This window comes from Papaver somniferum, chromosome 7 (assembly GCF_003573695.1).
Source record: "Papaver somniferum cultivar HN1 chromosome 7, ASM357369v1, whole genome shotgun sequence".
Taxonomy (NCBI): domain Eukaryota; kingdom Viridiplantae; phylum Streptophyta; class Magnoliopsida; order Ranunculales; family Papaveraceae; genus Papaver; species Papaver somniferum.
In genome coordinates this window covers 33,338,689-33,356,140 of record NC_039364.1, presented here as the reverse complement: position 1 = coordinate 33,356,140, position 17,452 = coordinate 33,338,689, and the positions used below count along the sequence as shown (strand labels likewise).

General features: G+C 36.4%; 1 long non-coding RNA gene across 1 annotated transcript; it reads left to right on the top strand.

The window, feature by feature from the left end:
- The first annotated feature begins 10,934 nt into the window (after nt 1-10,934).
- Nucleotides 10,935-13,166, top strand: LOC113296923. Its single transcript, XR_003333198.1, has 3 exons — nt 10,935-11,194; nt 12,059-12,140; nt 12,810-13,166. It is a non-coding gene; the product is annotated as an uncharacterized LOC113296923 (long non-coding RNA).
- Nucleotides 13,167-17,452: the final 4,286 nt, after the last annotated feature.

Genomic DNA, 17,452 nt, shown 5'->3' with positions numbered 1-17,452 from the left:
TATGAATGAGTATGCTCTAGTTAGACATAGTATTAAGGAATACAATACGAAGTATAACGCTTATCTTTTGAACTTCGTATATAAGACGTCGACATAATCGTATGAATGCTATTCTGATTATGTATGGTTATGAGGTGAAGATTTCGTCCTAGGATACAATGTTTTTACATTAGTTTAAAGGAAGTACAATTCATAAACTTGTTTATGAATCGAAATGGAAATCGCTAGGTGTTAGAGCATAGATCGCTCGACCTCGCATGCGTTGCTATCTCAAGCATGTTTGTCAATGTTAGTGATCGAAACTATGAGTCTTGATTTCTAGCCTACACAGCTAAGTCTCGGACTAGGATATAAAAGTGTAGTTGAGCTCAAGGACTTTATGGCGATTCAATGACAACGACGAAGATATACACAAGAAACCGTGGAACTTCGTCAACAAAAAGGTATGTGGAGACTTGAACTTATCTATCACTCAAAATTCTATCTCTTATATCTCCTACTTCTTATGAGACAAAAGTCGTATGTTATATAGACTAGATCACACACATTTGACATTTCGAGTTGAGCATTCATTGCTTATCTTTTATCTCGAAATCGTGTGTTGGTAAAGCGTTTCGCTTTGATCAAGTTTATCTTCACCTAGTGACGAAAGTCATGAAAAGTTTCAATCACATTGAGAATTGCTCTGACGTGAATCGATCTGTGAATAACGGCTACATAGTGTCCTCTGAGAATGTCTCAGTGATTGAAATGAGAGTTTAGATTACATAACCATGTATTCCTTGAACCTAAGTTTTCGAACTTTGTTGATCAAGAGAAATCGGGAGGATTGTGGAATTAACTTGCCAAGTCCGCGAACCCAGTCCGCAGACTCAGTCCGGGAACTGTCAGAAGTTCTCGACCGAGAATTTCTGCTAGATTTTCCAAAAATCGTTTGTGTGCTTAGTCTGCGAACTAGCGGAAGTTCTCTTTCCGAGAATTTCTGCTGAGTTTGGAAAACTCAACCGATTAACTTAAGTCCGCGAACTTGTTTGTGAACTTAAAAGGTTATGATCTAAAGATGTGCTCTGAACATGAAACATTAAATTACTAAGGAATGCTTTATGCAAACCGTGGATATAATGTTCATGAGCCGATTCAATCGAATCGAATCATCTTTGTTTCAATTGTGTCTTGTGTAGTTACATAAGATCTCATAGCAATTGAACAACTCTTTAACTAGTTCATTTGAGTCAATTGAACTAGTTATGGTGAAGAAGAACAAGGTTGATATGAAATGCTCATATGGTTAACCTTTTGGGTTACTTGTTGAACCAACATACACGCACACGTTTGGGCACAGTTTTCACAAACCCAGTAAACGTATATCTCAAGTGTGTGTGACAAGCTAAGTTTTCGATCTAACGGTTGAGAGATATTAGCTTGAATCTAAATCAGGTTTTCATCTAACGGTGAATATAGATTGTTTTGTAACTAAGGCAAAACCCTGATTTGAAGGCTATATAAAGGAGACATCTAGGAGCAAAACTAATCCCCACACATTTGTTTGATACTAGTGCGCTCGCTAGAGTCGATTCTTCTTTAACCTTTGATTTTCTTCTCTAAAACCAGGTTAACGACTTAAAGACTTCATTGGGATTGTGAAGCCAGACTGATACTACTTTTATCGTAGTTGTGTGATCTGATCTTGCATCTTCTATCGTACGAGTACAATCAATTGATTGGCTTGAGATCGTGAGAGTTTTCCGATAGGCAAGATAAAGAAGTCACAAACATATTCGTCTCACTGTTTGTGATTCCTCGACAAACCGCCTGTGTAGTCAGGAAGGATTGTAGAGAGGTGATTGATTAATCTAGGCTGTTCTTCAGGAATATAAGACCGGATTATCAATTGGTTCTTGTTCACCTTGATTTTATATCTTAAGACGGAACAAAACCTAGGGTTTTTATCCTTTGATAGACTTTTATGTGTGAGACAGATCAGTTTATTATAGAGTCTGTGATTCAACTCTTGGTTGTGGGTGAGATCAGCTAAGGGAATCAAGTGCGTAGTATCCTGCTGGGATCAGAGGCGTAGGAGTACAACTGTACCTTGGATCGGTGGGAGACTGATTGGGGTTCAACTATAGTCCAGTACGAAGTTAGCTTGGAGTAGGCTAGTGTCTGTAGCGGCTTAATAAAGTGTGTATTCAATCTGGACCAGGTCCCGGGGTTTTTCTGCATTTGCGGTTTCCTCGTTAACAAAATTTTTGGTGTCTGTGTTATTTCTTTTCCGCATTATATTTTATATAATTGAAATAATACAGGTTGTGCGTTCGTGATCATCAATTGGAAATCCAACCTTTGGTTGTTGATTGATATTGTTTGATCCTTGGACATTGGTCTTTGGTACCATCCAAGTTATCTCTCTTTGATAAAGACTCGTAGATTTCTATTTGCTTGAGTAAAGATCAAATCGAGAGATTGAGATATAAACTCTTTGATATATCTTTTTATCGATTGAGTCTGACTGTCTAGTTGATTCTCATAAAAAGTGTATTGGAGTTTGTCCATACAGATTGCTAAGCGAACTATTGGGTGGTGTTGTTAGACCCCCGCTTTTTCAATTGGTATCAGAGAAGGCAAACACGTTTAAGACCTAACAAGTCCGTGTTTGTTGCGATCTGACTTTATGGATAGAGGTGCTATCTCTATTAACGTACCACCAGTCTTTGATGGCTCCAATTACTTATGGTCGAAAATTGCTATGCGAGCTTTTCTTCAATCGCGTGATTTTCAATCATGGTTATATGTGGTGAATGGTTATAATGCCCCCGTTGTTGCAGCTGGAGACGGAACTGTTCCCAAGAATATTGGTGAATATAATGTTGCCGAGATTCTTGCTGCAAAGCAGAATTTTGAAGGGTTAAATGCTATCATACATGCCATTTCCCCAAGTCTTCAACACCATGTGTCTAATTTCACTAGGTCTAAAGGCTTGGGATATCTTAGAAACCGTATTTGAAGGAAACTCCAGTGAAAAGGAAGCTAGGCTTCAAAACCTTAATTCCGATTGGGAGAACCTTCGTATGGCATATGAAGAAACATTTGATGAGTTTAATCACAAAGTGTCTGAAATTGTTAATGCATCTTTTGCATTGGGTAAGACTATTCCTGAGAAGGAAATTGTGATGAAAATTCTCAGATCATTGCCATCTAGATACGATTTTAAGAAGCATGCCATCATTGAGGGAAATAACCTCTATAATCTTTCCAGAAACACCTTGGTTGGAAAGCTTAAGATCTTTGACCATGAGTATACATCCAAAGTCGGTAAGGATGTTTCCTTTAAATTACAAAAGAACACTAAATTACTTGTCAAAGGTAAGAGTGTTCATGTCTCTGAGGATGATCAGTCTGAGGATGATTTTTCGGATGAAGATCTTGACAAATCAGTCTCCTTGATCACAAGACAGTTTAGGGATCTTCTGTTGAAGAGAAGTAAACGGTTTTCAAGAGACAAACCTAAGTCATCAGACAAACCTCACGGTCGCGTACCTCCTAAAAATAGGTGTGCTGATGAGGTTGATGACGAGGACATGCCTCAGTGCTTTAAGTGTAAGGGTTTTAGCCATTTTGCTAACAAATGCCCAAATCGTAGAAAACACGCTGGGAACAAAGGTCTAGCTATAACACTTGATGAAATGTCTGAAACCTATGATTCCGATGAAGATAGGAAATCAAGTGTAGGGCTTCTTTGTGAAAACATCGATTTTGATACTTGTAGCAATACATATATCAACCTCAATGGGTTCGGAGAAGAGGGAAACCCAATCAAGATGGAAGATTCACTGAATCCGATAACTGAAAACCATATCAGTGATGTTTCAGGATCAACTGTATGTTTGTCTGCTTGCACATCTCAGGTGCCTGAATACTATCCAAGTTTGACGTGCTCGTTTTTTTCGATGAAGGGACACGAATTATCAAGGTGTTACAAATACAAGCACCAAATAAGGCACGCCAGCAAACTTCAACGAAGAGCAGATCGATTAGCAAGGAAGCTGAAACTTGCTCATAAGGCCGCCGAGGTATGTAGGATTTTATCTTCGTCTAAGAAGTTGGTTTCCAAGGATAGAATAAGACCATTTGAAAAGAAAATATGGTCAAATCGTTTTGATAGACAAAGATCAGAGGATTCCTCCCATGAGGAAAAAGATGGACAAATCGTTGTTCATCGCAACACAACTTGATTGTGTTGTTGGGAAAATCTTGTCTCATGTGCCTGTTCAAAAAGAGACAAGATTGAGTGTTGATCCAGGCTTCAGAAGAGTTTTTCCTTCTTTTCTTAGATTTGTTATATTTGTCTATCAAATAAAAGAAAGGGTTATTATTGATAATTCTACTCTTTATAGGGTTTTAGATTTGGGCGTATATGAACCTGTCAATAGGTTTCGAACCCTACATTCCTTTTTCCTTTTGACATCCTATTTAAGACTGCTTGTTGAGATAAGTGATTCAATCACACAAATCCAGTTGTTTATAACTGTTCTCAAAGCACTATGTCGTCAGATAGAAAGGATGTCAACATGATTGTTATGTATTCAACCAAGGAAAAAGAAAAATCTCCCGGTTCTAAGTCCCTGAAAAGAAAAAGAAGGAATACAAGAAAACTCAGGGCTGTTCCTTCTAACTCTCAGAAGTTTTCCGATGTTCTTGATGAGTTAAAGGAAATAAGAAGGGAGATTTATGAAATAAAGACGTTCGTGTCTAAATCTTTGGAAATTCAGAGGACCCTAATTCGACCTCTTCAGCCAAGATAGTTCGTGGGTACTGACATTTATCTCCGTGAACCTTATGTCCCGATGGATGTCGATAACAAGGAGTTCGGGAATGATAAAGAATTTCTCAAAGGAATTGTTGCCTAGTATGTCTTCTTTTTGGATTAGTTGGAAGAATAACTAGTGCTTTGAATAGCGAAGATTGTGACTACACATAGTTATTTTTGCTTTCATCTTCTTATGTTATTTTTTAGGTTTATTGGTTTTAAATTCTAAAAAGATTTGGAGGATGATGTTATTGCAGTATTGATCTTTATGATTTTGTGATATTGCAATTTGTTTATGGGATATGTATTGTTTGCGTCCGTGAACTTGAAAGTCCCATATTGCGGTCAAAAGTAAAGTCGTTCATGAATTAATATTCGTATTGATGAAAGAACGAATGGACTTTTGACAAATACAAAAGTTATGCCTATGCAGTCATGTATTTGATGAAAAATAGGATAAAATCTTTTGTTTGACAAGGATAAAGTCTATTATATCGTTATGATGGAAAATAGAATAGATCCTTGTATGTTATCCACGGTATTGATCTTCATTGATCCATCTTGTTATGTATTACAGTGAAGGCTCCATAGTGTGTCTTATGTTGAGCACGATACAACTGAGTCAATTTTTCTTATTGGCTTGTTGGTTGTTCCATAAGATGTTATATGTCGAGCATTAGGAACTAAACTAATCAACCAGTTTGGTTATTTAGTTTGTACTCCAAAAGTTTTATTTCTTATGTCGAGTACATGTACAGTTAAGGTTGTCATATTCTATAATGAACTTAGTCGGGGTCCATAAGTTCTCTTATGTTGAGCCCAAAATAATTAAATTCATTACTTCCGTGATTAGTTTGGTTGTTTGTATTCCAATTAGATTAATTATAGGTTCTCTTGTAATTAATCTAGTTGAGTTTTCATATATTCCACAAATTCTTGTGTTGAGTATATGAACGGCTATACTAATCATGTTCTATTGGTTAATGTAGTCGTATATTCCGTAAGGTTTTCCTTATGTTGAGTATGTGAGCGATTAAGTTAGTCATCTCCGTATGATTGCCTTAGTCGTAGCTCCGTAAGTTTACTTATGTTGAGCACCTTCAATTAAATTGATCACTTTTGTGGTTTGATTTAGTTGCGTATTCCAATTAAATTAATCATGGGTTTACTTATGATTAATTTGGTTGAGTTTTGGATATAGAAAATCATTCCTATGGTTTTTGGTGTCCAATTTAAAAATCCTTTTTCTTTCGAAATTAAGGTCGTTCTTGTTGTTCCTTCGGGAATGACATCAAATGGGGGAGAGTTCTTTTGAACTTGTGCTTAATGGTAATATCTTGCGGGGTGTGCGGCTGTGGAATTTTATAGGGGTTATCTTGTATCTTAAAACTCCTTGATGAATGCATTTAGCTTTGGCTTTATGATTGCATCTAAATTAAGTTGGTATGTATTTTTCTTTTGGTCATGAAGTGTCTCTTATGGAAATTTCATTATGAACCCGTTCTTGTACCTTTGCCAATTTTATTGAAAAAAAGGGGGAGAAATAATGTAGTTCACACTACAAATACATATGGTTTTCGAATCATTGTGTAAGGGGGAATGGTTTCCATGATCGAGATGGAGTATTGACTAAGGGGGAGTGATACATATCACCGTAGTATTACTGTTAAAGTCGTGATACAATTGGACTTTGATGTTACATAATAATACTATGAAACTGTATAATGATGATCGAGAATCTCGATTTCTCTCATTGTTATAGCTACGGATCTTCAACAACGGTGGTGCTAAACTTACAACCTTTGGGATCATTGAAGTACTTGGAAGGACGAAGATTTCAGGGAACGTTGAAGATTAGACTATGGAATAGGAGCCACTAAAGTTTATCTTTTTTGTATTCCATATGTATTAATAGTTTTGTCACTAAAATTGACAAAGAGGGAGATTGTTAGAGCATAGCTCGGTCAACCTCGCATGCGTTGCTATCTCAAGCATGTTTGTCAATTTTAGTGATAAAAACTATGAGTCTTGATTTCTAGCCTACATAGCTAAGTCTCAGACTAGGATAGAAAAGTGAAGTTGAGCTCAAGGACATCATGGTGATTCAACGACAACGACGAAGATCTACACAAGGAACCGTGGAACTTCATCAACAAAAAGGTATGTGGAGACTTGAACTTATCTATCACTCAAAAGTCTATCTCTTCTATCTCCTACTTCTTATGAGACAAAAGTCGTATGCTATATAGACTAGATCATACACATTTGACATTTCGAGCTGAGCATTCATTGCTTATCTTTTATCTCGAAATCGTGTGTTGGTAAAGCGTTTCGCTTTGATCAAGTTTATCTTCACCTAGTGACGAAAGTCATGAAAAGTTTCAATCACTTTGATAATTACTCTGACGTGAATCGGTCTGTGAATAACGGCTACATAGCGTCCTCTGAGAATGTCTCAATGATTGAAATGAGGGTTTAGATTACATAACCATGTATTCCTTGAACCGAAGTTTTCGAACTTTGTTGATCAAGAGAAATCGGGAGGATTGTGGAATTGTCTTGCCAAGTCCGCGAACCCAGTCCGCAGACTCAGTCCGCGAACTGTCGGAAGTTCTCGACCGAGAATTTCTGCTAGATTTTCCAAAACTCGTTTTTGTGCTTAGTCCGCGAACTCAGTCCGCGAACTGGCGGAAGTTCTCTTTCCGAAATTTTTTGCTGAGTTTTGAAAACTCAACCGATTAACTTAAGTCCGCGAACTTGTTTGTGAACTTAAGAGGTTATGATCTAAAGATGTGCTCTGAACATGAAACATTAAATTACTAAGGAATGCTTTATACAAACCATGGCTATAATGTTCATGAGCCGATTCAATGGAATCGAATCATCTTTGTTTCAATTGTGTCTTGTGTAGTTACATAAGATCTCATAGCAATTGAACAACTCTTTAACTAGTTCATTTGAGTCAGTTGTACTGGTTATGGTGAAGAAGAACAAGGTTGATATGAAATGCTCATATGGTTAACCTTTTGGGTTACTTGTTGAACCAACATACACGTACACGTTTGGGCACGGTTTTCACAAACCTAGTAAACGTATATCTCAAGTGTGTGTGACAAGCTAAGTTTTCGATCTAACGGTTGAGAAATATTAGCTTGAATCTAAATCAGGTTTTCATCTAACGGTGAATATAGATTGCTTTGTAACTAAGGCAAAACCCTGATTTGAAGGTTATATAAAGGAGACATCTAGCATTGAGCAAAACTAATCCCCACACGTCTGTGTGATACTAGTGCGCTCGCTAGAGTCGATTCTCCTTTAACCTTTGGTTTTCTTCTCTAAAACCAGGTTAACGACTTAAAGACTTCATTGGGATTGTGAAGCCAGACCGATACTACTTTTATCGTAGTTGTGTGATCTGATCTTGCATCTTCTATCGTACGAGTAAAATCGATTGATTGGCTTGAGATCGTGAGAGTTCTCCGATAGGCAAGATAAATAAGTCACAAACATCTTCGTCTCACTGTTTGTGATTCATCGACAAACCGCCTGTGTAGTCAGGAAGGATTGTAGAGAGGTGATTGATTAATCTAGGATGTTCTTCGGGAATATAAGACCGGATTATCAATTGGTTCCTGTTCACCTTGATTTTATATCTTAAGACGGAACAAAACTTAGGGTTTATCTGTGGGAGACATATTTATCCTTTGATCGACTTTATGTGTGAGATAGATCAGTTTATTATCAAGTCTGTTATTTTCGGTTACAACAACTCTTGGTTGTGGGTGAGATCAACTAAGGGAATCAAGTGCGTAGTATCCTGCTGGGATCAGAGGCGTAGGATTAAAACTGTACCTTGGATCGGTGGGAGACTGATTGGGGTTCAACTATAGTCCAGTCCGAAGTTAGCTTGGAGTAGGCTAGTGTCTGTAGCGGCTTAATACGGTGTGTATTCAATCTGGACTAGGTCCCAGGTTTTTTTTGCATTTGCGGTTTCCTCGTTAACAAAATTTCTGGTGTCTGTGTTATTTCTTTTCCGCATTATATTTTATATAATTGAAATAATACAGGTTGTGCGTTCGTGATCATCAATTGGAAATCCAAACTTTGGTTGTTGATTGATGTTGATTAATCCTTGGACATTGGTCTTTGGTACCGTCCAAGTTATCTCTCTTTGATAAAGACTCACAGATTTCTATTTGCTTGAGTAAAGATCAAATCGAGAGATTGAGATATAAACTATTTGATATATCTTTTTATCGATTGAGTCTGACTGTCTAGTTGATTCTCATAAAAAGTATATTGGAGTTTTTCCATACAGATTGCTAAGCGAAATATTGAGTAGTGTTGTTAGACCCCCGCTTTTTCACTAGGATTATTGGTATTGTTATTCATTACAAATCTTTTTGAATTACCAATATGTGTGTTTAGTATAACCGCTCATGACTTGCTTATGGTCTTGGTAAAACTATTCACAAGTCCTGACTTTTGTATTGATATGACTTTTATTAGTGAAACCGATCTTAAGTAATCACCTGAGATGGTATGATCGATTTGTTATAATTGGTATGACTAACTCTAGGCAAAGGGTAACCGAACCTAGTAAGAGGTGCAACCGATCACAAAAGGGGAATCGGTCCTTGTAAGAGGTGCAACAAATTTCTAGTTATTGGGAACATGTGCAACACGTTTTTAGACATTCAATCCTATGGACATGTGCACCAAATACAAGTTATATACCATATATATGTGGGAACCGATCTTAGTACCTAGTCAACCAAGTTTTGGTAACTAGCGTGACTAATTCTATTACCCACATGGAGGTAGAACCAAAACTTTTTTTGTTAGAACCGTAAAACCCATGTTTGGTGATTTGATAGGATAATAAATCAAGTGGTTCTTGGAAGTCATATGAACCAATTCTAAACTTGTTTGGAAGTGTGGCAAATCGGTTCCAAGATTGTAAGTATGAAAAAGGACTTACAAAGTAAATATGTCGACATACTTTGAACAGGTGCAGTAACGCTTATCTTTTATTGTTCAAAGATATTCCTTAATAGCTAAAGGAGAATCCCGGATCGAAAATAAATTGAGAATATTTTAATTTTATATTTGGAAAATAAAAATTAGTAATGTGCATTTACTAGTTGGAGATTTTCTAAGAGATTTCGGTCAATATTTGGATAAAGCATTTCCAGGAATTATGGAAACCGAATTTGGTAATATATTGCATATCTTGAGAATATTTTCAGTTTTGGAAATTCCTCGGTGTCCAAAGTTTCTTGGTCTATAAATATTGAAGTTTGCATTTCGAGCAAACTAATCCTCAGAGCCAACAAAACTACCTAGTTACGTTGTTACTGGTGGAGCCGCCTATTCGGAGAGGAAAGTAACCTAATTAGGCGAAATCTCTTACGACCGCTCGGTTTAAAGACTTCTTTGGGATTGAGAAGCTCTATTAGTACCGTTGGTGGGAAACTAGATAATTGCAGTTTATCTTTTTTTTTTCGATTGATTTGATTGACTAACGGTTGTTGAACTTTTATTGCACCTGGTTTGTTTATGCTTGAGAATCTTCTCTTCTGATATAAGATTTACTCAAACTAGATCGAAGTTTCGACGGGGATATTTAGACTGTTTGTAGATCTAAAGACGTCTTGTGATAATTCATTGTTAACAGACTCCGTTCTGTGTGTGATTGATCACAAGAGATTTAAGTTGATTGTGTGCACGTGTTTATTGAAGATCTAAGAAGATTTGAAGACGAAGAATATTTCTGATTTGGGTTCATAATCTTTGGTGTGCACAATACTTGTTTCGGGTAAAGAGGATCCAACTATAATCGGTTTATCTTTGTGATAGATTTGATTGATTAGTTGAGTAGATCGACATCAATACAATTCTTTGTGATTAAAAGTATTAATTGCAAAATCTTGACAATTACTTTGGTAATTGTTATTGGATAGATCTAATGACCTGACAAAGGAGTTTATCTTACTAATATAAAGAAAAGAGGGGTTTTTCACACGTACGACAGGAAAGGACTAAGTTATCCTCCGTGTTTTTGTTTTCCTGCCTACTTTTCCTTGGTTTTCAGTCACATGAGGGGTACATGCGTAATCGTGCCAAAACAAAACAAAATCTACACTTCTATCAGTTTTTTCCCCAGATCTTTCTTCCCTAATCGACTCCACTGATTTTACAGAATATCGCCGATTGGAGTTTCGATTTAGGTAATTGAGAGATCCACATACTCTCCGTCGATCTAGAGAAGGATACTGATGAAGATTACTGGGTATTAGTTGAATTGAACTGTTGGGATGATTTGTTGAGCCGAATCAAATAAAGAAGAAGTTGAATTCAATTTGCTTGAGAGAAAACCATTTTGAGGTAATGAATTCTTCTTAATTAACTTAACATAATTATTATGTTTCATTGCTGCATGATGTGATTGTCAATGGAACTGATATTTAGAATGAGTATGGGATGGAGTTGGAGCTGTAAGAGCATAAATTGCCTAAACAGGTTGGGTAACTAACGTTTGAAGGCTATGTTTTATATTGAAATTTGTTCTTGAAGGACTCAGAATGATGCTCATTCCAAGTATCTTTTTTCCGTGTTCTAATTTATAGCCCATATTATTCGGTGGTATTCTTGCAAAGGGATTTTATCAAAAGCGCACGAAAACGTATTTTCTGTAGCATTCATCATGTTGAGCATATTAAGATAAAAGATCATGGCAAAGCAAATTCACGAAAAATCATAGACAGTACAGTTAAAGGACTGCCCCACTTAATAATGCTATATTCTGAGAAGCAACAAAATTGCATTACGGTGAGGCTATCTGTAAATCCCAACCTACCATCCAAAATTGACAGTCTAACTGAAGCATCATTTCATTGGAACTTTTAAATCCGAACCCGTTCAAATGTTAATGGATATATTTCATGAAAAGTCATCTAAAATTTCAGTTCAAAAAATTAAATTCACTAAATCTGAATATGGCTTAAATCTGAACCTCTTTTGCAAGTGGGGATTTTGACTTGCTGAGTTCTCTTTCTTAAGAACCTTAAGGGATTTGTAGTACGCTATGAAAAATCAGGGATGAACTATAGCTGACAACTCTGATCATGTGCCCTGTCTCACAGTTGGACAATGAATTCTTATTGAGAAATTGGAAAGGTTTGTTGTTAGGTGTGTAGATTGTTTTTTTTCTTTCCAGAATTAATGGGTTTGTCTGTTTTTGCATAGTAGTGCGTAATTGTTGTTGGGGAGCTGTGGTGGTGGTGGTGACATACGCAGAAACGACGAGAGAATCAGAGATAAATTTTTGAAGGTAAGAAACCTGTTTCAAATTATGATGTGTGTATTGATGCTTTTCCAGTACTAATATTTCAAGTCAAGCTTAATTATGTGCCACATTCATTGGTTGAGTTGGTAGTAATCAGTCTGGGGTAAGTTGAAATTTCTATGTACATGAAGTCTACTTATAGTTCAGATGAGTAAGTGGGATTGCATTTCTACTGTACTTTGAAGTATGAGGTCACGGTGTTGTAACGGTTTATAATGTCACTTGAATTCTTGCTGATTTTGCAAGCTTTAGGCAACATCCCTTTAGCACTTGCAAACTATCTGGACTGCATGAACTGCCACGATAATAATTGATAACCTTCTAAGTCTTATAAAATATAAACTGTCAGTGGTGAGCAAAATCAGTTGATAATGGGGAATCAATTGGTCACTATTTGGCTTTGATGGATTATCTGGTAGATGCATTGCACAACAAGATTCGTCGTGTTGTTTCCTTTACAGATTCTGAGATTGTTTATGATCAAGTGAGTTACACTTATAGTTCCTTATCTTTCACCAAGTTGTCTTTTGTTTATCAGTGAATCCAATTTACTTGATCAGCACTTGACATTGTAGATGCAACCAAAATTATCCCCGGTTTTGTTAACTTTTTAGCATTGTGTTTCGTCTCTAACATAAAAGGTCATTTTGACAGATTGTTTGTGAGGAAAGAATTCAGAATCCTCTTATGACCGCGCTTAAAGATAAGATTTTAGAGCAAACTTGCACCTGCTGTTTAGCTCAAGAGGCCGCTGCAAATATCACTAGCAGCAATTGGAATTGTCTCTTTCTCTTTGAATTCCTCATGTATGTAGTAATTTGAGCACCCTCATATAGAATTATGTTGGCAAGTTCAAATTTATGTATTATAAAGCGTTCCAATTCTTATCCTGGATTTGGAAGTTGGGAACAAAAAATGTTTTGGTCCATGTGAATTTAGTTTAGGCTTGGATGTTTTATTCGAGGTATTTATGAATATAAGATATAAAGTCGCACATCAGGTTAGATGAAACTTAATCAGGTGATATGAAACTTAATCGAGTTAATTACTGTTGAATTTAGGCTTAAGTAAAATATATAAAACTTTGATGTTACAAGTTAAGGCTCCTTTGGGTTGCCGAAGCGAAGATACATTTATAGAGGTTTAGATTTTGGGTGCATACTTACAGTCTTGAAATTTAAATGGAAAGGAAGGCGCATCGCGCATGCGTGTTATACTAGTTGGGATAAACGGAAGAGATTTTTGTCGAACTCATATCACTTGGTTGAAAAGAGTTATCGAACAGATTTGTTGTTCCTTTATTGTTTGGAATACGAACCAAAGGAATTGTTCCAAGTGCGTGACATACTGCAAGTTGGAGGCGCAGGATATAGACGGAACTAGGTGAACTATAGGTTTAGTTGCTTGGTCTCAACTATACGAAATTGGTTTAATTTTGTATAGCGGCTTAATCCTGAGAGTATTCAATTCTGGACAAGGTCCCGGGGTTTTTCTGCATTTGCGGTTTCCTCGTTAACAAATCTTGCTGTGTCTTTTACTTTTCTATTTCCGCAATTATAATTGTTTTATTATAATTAGAAGTAAAATACACAAACATTAATTCCTATTTACTTGATAGCAATCCTATTGTGTTTGGTTAAGTCCGGACCTTTTATCAAGTAAACATACTTCGTTGTTTTATTGTCTCGATCTGGTATCCATAGTGAATCACACAAGTTATCTTGTTGTCGTATTGTCTCGATCTCGTATCCATATACGATCACATGAAGTGTGAACCGATTAGTTGTATTATACGACTCGGTCCATAGACAATCACTTTCGGAAAGAGGAGGTGGAAAAGATTTAGATTGAGGTATATTTGGGTACCCTCGTCTTTTCAACATGTATGTGCACTATTTACCTGAACTCAACAATTACTGAAAGTTCACCAGATCTCGTCTTGTTACTCTTAAATTCTTCCAGTAGTGTGGATGCAAAACTCTCATCAATGATACCACCAGCTTCTGAGTGGCATGACCCCATCATACTGGCAGCTAAGTTTTTAATTCCAGAAGACCCCAGAAGGAAAACTTGTGTCTCATTGGACTACAAGGACCACCAGGAAAATGAGGAAAAAAAACACTTGCCAAAAGTCTTCCAGGATACGACATGCCAAGATCATATGCATGATTTCCATAGTAACCATGATTTAGGATGGAAAATCATAGTATTAATACACTGATGTAGATATCAAATAAGGCATGCAGAGAAAAGAAAACAAAGAACCACTTAAAAGCTCTCCTTAAAGCAATAAACAATATATTCTATAAACCTGACCAAACCTTCTGACTGCAACTTGTGTAGCTTCGAACATGTCAAAGTGAAATACTGAATTTAGGTATGCCTTAATCATATGAATTGCGAAAAATAAATATGAATTTCAATAAATAAATACAAATTTCGCTTTTAGTACTCAATATACCTTAATCAACGCCAACCAATATGTAAATCATGAAGAGAATCATAAACAGTAGGATGCAATTATTCTCCCATTATGAAATATCTACAACTGGTTGCCATACTTTTGCAGGCATAATTGGTACAGTTGATGATTTCCCAATTTTCTTCTTTTAATTATAGCCAAAAAGACATTAAATCAAACCCATACTAGACAATAAAACTACTGAAAATCCAGAAAAAATAAAAAATCTATATTGGTTGACGGATAGAGCAGGGACGTAGATACCCCGACTTTTCTTTTGGCCTTTGTAGGTTTCCGAGACTTAGAACCACCTTGTCTTTGTGGACTTAACAGATAAAAAATTAGGGTTTTCAAGCTCTTTGTCTAGTTTTCCCTGTGGTGATTTGGCTTTAAAATTCTTTCGTAGGGTTTCGATTTTGTGATTTGAATCGATTTAAAATCTTAGTGGCATAAAATGAAAAATGAAATTGATGGCTACAACTATGAATCACCAGTAATCTGAATAAGAAAAGAAAAAGATAGCACGAGAGTATGATTTTTGTCTGAAAAACTAGGGCTCATCCCGAACAAGAAATAGGAGAGAGAAAGAGTTATTTTTCTGGAATGACCTATTTTCAAATTTATATGGTCATAGTTTTTTGCGATTACGTTGCGGCATTAGTTTAGGATATACACGGTACTAATAAGAAAGATACTACCCGGTTTGGGAAATATTCAAAGCTCGTGGTATTTATGTAACTTCATTGAAGTCGTGGTATTGGACATAAATATACCCCCAAATGTGCCTTCCAAACATAATTTAAACCGCCTGCAATCACAATACACAATGACAGAATAAAAATAGGAAGAAGATAAATGAGAATCAAGATATTTTCTTATTGAAACTCAATACTCAGTTCGATCTTCTGAGAACTGGTGACCCTACCTTATATAGGTGTTTACAGAACTAACTAATCTAGCCAGTAGAAACAATAAGAAATTGACTGCTACTAATACTCCTAGTCTATTGGAACGTCTACTGACTAAGAAACAGAATTATTCAAAACAATGAACGGTAAACTTATATGTTGGGTTTGGCTTAAACTCCAACATCCTCCCTTAAGCTCAAACACAACACTTCTCATAGCTATAGACTCTCAACAACTTCTTGAGACTGAAAAAAATATCTGCTTTCAATGGCTTGGTAAATATATCTGCAATCTGCTGACTTGCAAAATTCCAATCCAATTTCACCACTCTTGACAAGATCGCGAATTTTGTGAAATTTAACTGAAAAAGCGGGGTCTAACAACACCACCCAATATTTCGCTTAGCAATCTGTATGGACTAACTCCGAAATACTTTGCTAGAGAATCAACTAAACAGTCAGACTCAATCTAGATAAAAGTATCTCAAGAAGTTAATATCTCTCTCTTGCTTTGATTTTTACTCAAGCTAAAAACAATAACGAGTCTTTATCAAATACAAGGAATAACTTGGACATTACCAAAGACCAATGTCCAAGGATCAATCAATATCAATCAACAACCAAAGGTTGGATTTCCAATTGATGATCACGAACGCACAACCTGTATTATTTCAATTATATAAAATATAATGCGGAAAAGAAATAAAACAGACACCGGAAGTTTTGTTAACGAGGAAACCGCAAATGCAGAAAAAACCCTAGACCTAGTCCAGATTGAATACACACTGTATTAAGCCGCTACAGACACTAGCCTACTCCAAGCTAACTTCGGACTGGACTATAGTTGAACCCCAATCGATCTCCCACCGGTCCAAGGTACAGTTGTACTCCTACGCCTCTGATCCCAGCAGGATACTGCGCACTTGATTCCCTTAGCTGATCTCACCCACAACCAAGAGTTTCTGTAACCCAAAATCACAGACTTGATAATAAACTGATCTGTCTCACACAGAAAAGTCTATCAAAGGATAAATCTGTCTCCCACAGATAAACCCTAGGTTTTGTTCCGTCTTAAGATATAAAATAAAGGTGAACATGAACCAATTGATAATCCGGTCTTATATTCCCGAAGAACAACCTAGATTAATCAATCACCTCTCTACAATCCTTCCTGACTACACAGGCGGTTTGTCGAGGAATTACAAACAGTGAGACGAAGAGGTTTGTGACTTCTTTATCTTCCCTATCGAAGAACTCTCACGATCTCAAACCAATCAATAGATTGTACTCATACGATAGAAGATGCAAGATCAGATCACACAACTACGATAAAAGTAGTTTCGGTCTGGCTTCACAATCCCAATGAAGTTTTTAAGTCATTAACCTGGTTTTAGAGAAGAAAACCAAAGGTTAAAGGAGAATCGACTCTAGCGAGCGCACTAGTATCACACAGACGTGTGGGGATTAGTTTTGCACAATGCTAGATGTCTCCTTTATATAGCCTTCAAATAAAGGTTTTGCCTTAGTTACAAAGCAATCCATATTCACCGTTAGATGAAAACCTGATTTAGGTTCAATCTAATATTTCTCAACCGTTAGATCGAAAACTTAGCTTGTCACACACACTTGGTAGACGTTTGGGTTTGTGAAAACCATGCCCAAACGTGTACGTGTATGTTGGTTCAACATAGTAACCCAAAAGGTTAACCATATGAGCATTTCATATTAACCTTGTTCTTCTTCACCATAACTAGTTCGATTGACTCAAATGAACTAGTTAGAGAGTTGTTCAATTGCTATGAGATCTTATGTAACTACACAAGACACAATTGAAACAAAGATGATTCGATTCGACTGAATCGGCTCATGAACTTTATAGCCACGGTTTGCATACAACATTCCTTAGTAAATTAAGTTTCATGTTCAGAG